Genomic DNA, 7375 nt, shown 5'->3' with positions numbered 1-7375 from the left:
TTAAATGAAAAGGACTAAATAAAAAAAAAATTATATATTACTACCATGTATTAACCGTTAATTATATACTATACTATGTCTATATACTATACGTTCAAAAAGGTTTTATTATTTTTTTCCTAGTTATATTATGTTGTGTTATGAGGAACCCAATGCAGTTAGGCAGCACAACGTTATTAATAAAATGTTTCTCTCTCTAAATTAATACTTTATGATTAATGAGTAAAGGAAAAATCAGTTTGTAGATATATTTATATAATTTTTGTTTTGTTTTTATTTATTCTTAGACAACACACTACCTTCACTGCAAACGATAAATGTGGCCTTGTCTATTTCAGATGTTAAGTAAGGTAATTGGAGGAAGGGGAAGAATTTATTGTGAATTAAGCATTTGTGTATGAGTAGCCCCTCAAGATGGAGTATTGGGGACGAAGGATATCAGTTGTGTGGATGGTGACTGGAAGAGGACGATTCCCAGGAGCCAATAAGGCGAGGCCCTATCTCCACGAGTCAGAGTTTTAATATCGGACCCCAGCAGGCTTTGCCCCTCCAGCCCCTCTCTTAGGGGGAAAGCGGATGAAAATTTAATAGTGGTTGAAAAATTCATATGGAGGCCTTCTTTCCCTAAGCTTTTGACTATTAAATCCAGAGTTCTCTGAAGTCGGTGTAATGAAGATGAGGAGGTCGGGAACGTGGCGTTCAAAGCCAGCAGCATGATTGATGAATCATTTTCTCAGAAAGCAAGAGGATTTTTTTTTTATTAGTTCAATGGCAAAATGAAAATTATTTGCCTTAATCAACCACCCAGACCGAAATCGAGAAAACATTATTTTTTGGAGGTTAATTTAAACCTTAAGGTATAAGATAGCTACCAACGGCGTAAAACGTTTCGTATTGCATACTGTTTCCTATATGTTTATTTTCCTAATGGCAGGTACAAAGTTCAGTGGAAAAATAATTCAAAATCATAGGTTATTTTTTTTTTTCTGGGATATGAGCATGATGCATAAAATCCATCTTACAGAGCATATGTCTGGAAATAATTTTAAAAATTAGTTTCTATTACACTTAACACGGAAACCTATTTTGATAGTTCTAAAACTAAGAACAATTTTTTTTTCAATAGTTTTACATGTTTTTTTGGAGTGCAGAATCCAAATTTTAGGTTTAACATCTCACCATTAATGGATTGACAAAGAAAGTAAAACCAAAACTCAATTCAATTAAACTGTTTTCACCTCATTACTAGAAAATTAAGAATTTTATAAAGAAAAAATATTTATACAATTAAAGAAGACTTTAGGAAAAGAGTATATTACACTTAATTTTTATGTAAACCGCGATTTTATTAAAGGGGCTAATGAAAATAGTTCATACATAATTTTTTTTTTCTTGAAATCCTATTTCAAAATTTTCCATAACGATTCTACGTAAATTATTATATGCTGAATCAGAATTTCAGGTTTGGTATCAAGCCAATCGCCATTTTTACAACGAAAATAAAAAGAGAAAAAAAATTGGACTTTTTCAGTTAATTTTTTTTTCAGTTTCAGTTTAGGTTCCTTGTGAAAAATATGAATCAAAAAAAGTCTTGGTGAACTGATTTGACCTCTTTGAAATATTTGGCATTTGCAAAATTGTTAGCTTTACATATATACTTTTGATACCTGCTTTGATACAGCTTGTAAGTTAGAAAGCATTTTTTTTTTCTTTCGTTTTTGAAAGATTTTTTAAATAATCGTCTTTCCATAAGCATGCTTTGTAACGTTTAATTTTGTTCAAAAATGAAATATAATACAGGAATTTTGTAGGATTTTTTTTTGTTTATCAAAACATTTTTAACTAAAATAAATATTAATAAAATGTTATATAATTAAATAGTTATATGCGAAATACTGAAAAAAATAATTGGGTTTGGCATCTAATAATATATAGAAACTTTGAAGAAAACATTTCTATAATGTTTTCCTTGAAAAGACTCTTTTTGAGCCTTAGATGACCGGATTAAAAAGAATTATGAAGTTCTAACTATATATGCTAGCAAGTTTTCCTCCTGCTGGTAGTTTTTTCTTTCCTGTTTTCTTTCCTTCCGTCCCCAATTAAACCTTCTTTTTTAAAAATAATTGACCTCGTTAGTTTTATCGTTTCTTATTAAGTTGAAAGAAATAAGAATTTCTTTCCTCACTAAACTTTTTTTTTACTATTTTATCATGCTTCAAACACACATTCTTTTCTGAATAAATAAATTAAATGGTTACTTTTACATATTTAGAAATAATGTAATTTATATGTACTATAATACTAAATAAATATTTGGATTTTTTTTTTCAGTTGAAATATTCCATGAAGAACAGTTCAGTTACTCCGCCCTCAAATTATAAAGTAATTTATAATCAATAAAACCTTAAGAAACTTAATCATTTAGACGTTGATCACATAACATTTATCTATAAAATATTTTAAGTTCTGTATGATGCTTAACTAATTTCTATAAAATAAAATAAATCTTAAAAGATAATGTTTCAAAATCAGGTAACACATCAATTTTGTAAACATTAAAGTACATCAAATCTGTAGGTGACATTTATTTTTATTTGTTGAAGATGCCGCTTCAAATAGAATGTTAGAATGGAAAAGTCGGAGGGATTGGTCACTTTGATTCAGACGATTTCAAAAACCCACTTAACATTTTACTTCACTATTCCATTCGTAATAAAATTACGAATTCATAAATACTATTAAAATAATGTCTTAAGGGATATCAACCTGTAACTGACTACTTAGAGGCGCAAAAAACTAAATATTAAAATCTTAAATATTTGGTCATCTTTTCTTTACTAACAAAGGCTCAGGTGTTTTAGTCCAATCTCCTTTTTATTGGTATTTCGAGTTTTTTTTTATTACCTGAAAACCATGTTTTATTAAATTATAATATTCATTGTATTCAACAATATTAAATTACCTTTAATTTTTAATATATGTGTGTGTGGTTATATATATTTTTTTTTTTTTTTTGGTCCATTTTAAAATGAGCGTGGATCGACATTATGAGGTAGAAGCCCAAAACCCCTGTGCAGTCCAGCTTTTTGGAGTCAGAAAAGAGATCTAGGGAGAACAAGTCGAAGACAAATAAATTTTCTGAAATAAATTAATTTTAGTAGTAAGTGGTCAATATACGAAGGCAAAAAGTTTTTAGCTTGCCGATTTTATTGCCTCTTTTATTGAATGTTATATCGACAAAGGCTCTAACAGGATCTAGATCTGTATTCGAAGAACTGAGGACCATGAGGCACTCCTGGCATTATTGGAATTCTCTGGTCAGCTGTTAGCTGTTCTACCAGAGCAGGGTCAGTGGGGACACTTGCTAACTTGGAATTGATTTTACAGACGTCTTCAAAGGAACTATTTCAAGGGTGATTTCCTCTTGTTTCCGAGCGTTTAAACCCTACATTAAGAATTATTTAGTTGAATAGATTTATTATCTTAACCTTTTAGTGTCAATTCATTTTGCTCCCTGATAGAAAAGTTATAGTTAAAAGTTAAGGATAAAATAAAAATAAAAATTAACTCTCTTCAAAATTTGAGAGTTTACATTTCGAATCTCACGTAGAATCCAAAAATATAATAAAATAAAATCCGACCGTCCACTGATTAATTTTTTTTCCCAGAAAAAAATCAGGCCTATTTTATTTTTTATTTCAGATTTGGATTCTATTTTCTCATTTATATTTTGGATTGGTAGTGATTTAGACAACTTTTTAATTGTTATAATGAGTAATTAATTAAAATAACGTTGGTTAATGATTTGTACCGCTTTTCAACAGTTCTATGATGAAATCATATTATTTATAATTGTATAATAAAATAGTTTTCTATTGCAATATTAGAGAAGTAGTATGGTTTTGTATACACAATATAGCGATAACGTGTTGTTGGCACTTTTCGCAAATACTAGGAAGGAATATATGTTCGTTCGTCGTAGAGTTAATATTATGTAAAAATAAGTGAAAAGAAAATTATATACAAATAAAAAAAATAGTATTAATATAAAATAAACAATGATAAGAATAAAAAAATTACGTTAGCTATAAGGTTAAGAAATGTACAGTAGACCCGATAAAAGTCAAAAAAAGAAAAGTAGATATTGGAAAACAAAATTTAACACAATAAAAGAATGAAAGTAAAGAAGTAACTTGAGATTAAATAAAAAGGTCGAGAAAGGATAAATAAAAATAATAATGTAATTAATAATGATAATAGATGAGCAAAGAACAAATCAGGACTGCCTACTTGTTCAAGAACATAGCTTTACGGAATGACAGAAATCGGAAGCGTGCCGTTTACGGTTTTAATTCTATTTCAAATACGTCGCGTATACAAGAAAGAGATGTATAAATATGACGAAAAATGGGAAATAATAAAAATATGATAATAATAATAACTATTAGAATTTTCTAATTTTGGAAAAACTAAATATAAATTACATTACAAATAATAAATATCGATAGAAAATATAGTCAAGACAATAAAATAAATACAATATAGGTAAATACAATAATTGTAAAAGGATTAAATAAAGAATAAAAAGAAAGAAATCCATATTTATGTAATAAAACGTTACCTCCTCCCTGTTTATTTTTATTCCCATGAGTTTATTAGACTACAACCATCACAAATATTGCAAATTGGTTTATTATGACAGTTTCATAAATTTAACTATCCCTGTATTAATTATCTTTATTTTTTTCAGGTGGGTCAATAATTCTCTTACGAAGAGTGACATTAACACACATATGGTAAATTTTACTTATTACTATTTTTGTTTATAATTAAACTTAAAAATTTATCATATTATTTATTAAATAGAGTAATATTTTTCAAGAAAGCATTGTTGAAGAATGGATTTATTAAAGGTTGGAATACAAATAAATGTATTCATAGGTTTATTTTTTAAATATTATATTCCTGTTAATTAGATGGACTATTTTAGGTGGTTGCAGAATTGTTTAATTTTGAATGTATAATTAGCTAACAAATCATATAAAATGCTTATATATTAATAAATTTAGATTTGTTCCTCGTTGTTATTTTCCCATAAGATGGTCCTGGATTATGAGAATTTTTTGGATTGAGAAACTAGGCATAAAACTGAATTTTCGTTGCAAGCATTAACTAAGAACTAAAGAAAATACCGAAATTAAGTTGGACAATGAGTTAATTAAAACGTTTAGGATAGACATAAGGAAATAGACTTTGAAAAAACAGAATGAGAACACAAAAATATCATAAAAAGTTGTAACTGAATAATACTAGAAAAAATTTAAAAACCAAAAAAAAAAACATGTAGTGTAAGATATTCAATTATAAAATTTATTAAGGGTGAATGTAAATTTGTTTTTGTTTGTTTCAAACCCATTTATAACCTCCTCTACCTTGTTGGAATCTATCTGTATGAACCAGAGTGTGCTGAAACGTAGAGATTTTTTTTGTTGATTGAATCAGTGTAATTATTTTATTTTTTAATTTTAATAAGGTTTAACCCTAGAAGGCTCATGTGAGTAAATTTTACACACCTGCTATAAAAAAAAATTACAATTCCTTTTCAGGCAATACTGGGATTAATATTATATAACTAAACAATCGATTTCCATTCACAATTGAGTTAATTATGTTTTTAATTGACTTTATTAATATAATTTCGAGTGTGAATTTACTAATAACTATTCTTAAAAACTGTTTTCTTCTTAAAACATTCAAATAATAAAATATTTGAACAATAGTTAGAATTACTACTTATTAGGATTACCCACTTTACAGAGACTGGGTGTGTCCCAAAAAGGCTACCTAACTCACAGGGTGACTCATGGTTAATGTCACAGAATAAATAATTATTTGCTACAGCTGGATGTGAACCAGGGACTGAGAGGTAGAAAGTAGAGACCCTTGCTCACTGAGCTACTCGCATCTTAAACCTATTAGAGAACTTATCCCTCCCAGGTGGGCAAGGAATATTTTATTTTTAGTAAGTACGAATAATTGGAAAGTTGGATATTTTCAATGACGTCATTTATGTCAGGCGATTCTGTGCCTTTATGCGTATAACTTTTTGCAATGATGCCACTACATCGGGGCCATAGTCCCCTAATGACCGCCATTTGGGACGATAATTGAATTTTAATTTCGGTCAGACTGTCGACTGAGATTAGTACGTCGAATTCAATTAAGGGGGGTGGTTACACCCCTTACAATTTACGAGTTTAGCTCATTGGGGGTTGATAGAAAAGAGATAATTATTTTAAATGTGAAAGTCAGATAATTGAAATTTATAAGATTAGGGTGCTAATCATTTTGAGATCTATTTGATTCTGCTATTTTATTATTCATTTTAATTTAATTTTATTTGATTTAATATTAAATATTTATTTAACATTATTTCTTTGCTAGAATTTTACAGTGATAGAGAGATTGTCAACAATAATATTACATAAAAGTTTCGTTCGTCTCTAAACAAAAAACAGTCCAAGAAATATAAAATAAATATAAAATGTTTAATGAAACGCTCGACTTTTCTCACCACTTCCGAGATCCAATACAAAAGTATTTTTGCAATATCTATTTTAATATTAGTCTAATTAATAAGATTTTAATTCATACTTTTCTATGTATAAAGTATATAATAAGAGAAAGTATTAAGAACGTGAAAAAATTCTGAATTCAAATTTTAAACAAAAATTAATGTCTCTCTTAGTTCTCTGAACCAAGTCTCGCAAATCGATGTGAATGTGAAAAGAAATAAAAAGTTTCATGAAACTAACATTACGTAATTAACAAAAATAATGCCTAGGATGCCTCAGCAACTTTTTTGCTAAAATCAAATTACTAAATATGTCAGTTTGATTTCACAGTTTTTTCCTATTTTGTACAAAACTCCTTTAATGATTTTAATTAAACTTGCCATATCAATTAATGTGTATTTTTTTTTTTAACTTCAGGGTATATTCCCAAAAAAAGCAAGAAAACGAGTTTTGTACAAATCGATAGAGCTGCGAAAGTTGTTTAGCTGTTTTAGTTATTGTGCGCTAGTGGGGGGATTTGACATTCACACCTCGGTGTTCGAAAAACTACAAATAAAAATAAAAAATAGGTTCACCAGTTCAATAGATAATCTTTGTACACATAAACACATTAATAGTTGAGAATTCATTTTTCTCTGATTCGGAAACATAAAAATATTTTAAAAAGGATAAAGAATATTTGAACCAATTACTATACCTACTGGTATGTAGGTAGAGTGTGTTGGTAGCTACGAATAAAATAAAATAATTTGTTTCTTCAATTTTTTGACAGACTTGTTATCAAAATTATCATAAAAAAG

At 28.0% G+C, this 7375-nt stretch overlaps 1 long non-coding RNA gene across 1 annotated transcript in view; it reads left to right on the top strand.

The window, feature by feature from the left end:
- Window positions 1–4887, top strand: part of LOC136795989 (uncharacterized) — a 195840-nt gene extending 190953 nt beyond the window's left edge. The window contains exon 3 of the long non-coding RNA XR_010843679.1: window positions 4751–4887. This is a non-coding gene — a long non-coding RNA (uncharacterized lncRNA). The remainder of the gene's footprint in view (window positions 1–4750) is intronic.
- Window positions 4888–7375: the final 2488 nt, after the last annotated feature.

This window comes from Halyomorpha halys, unplaced genomic scaffold (assembly GCF_000696795.3).
Source record: "Halyomorpha halys isolate HHAL.00 unplaced genomic scaffold, Hhal_1.1 Scaffold588.1, whole genome shotgun sequence".
Classification (NCBI taxonomy): domain Eukaryota; kingdom Metazoa; phylum Arthropoda; class Insecta; order Hemiptera; family Pentatomidae; genus Halyomorpha; species Halyomorpha halys.
Note: the sequence above shows the minus strand (reverse complement) of the source record. Positions and strands in the feature narration are given on the sequence as shown.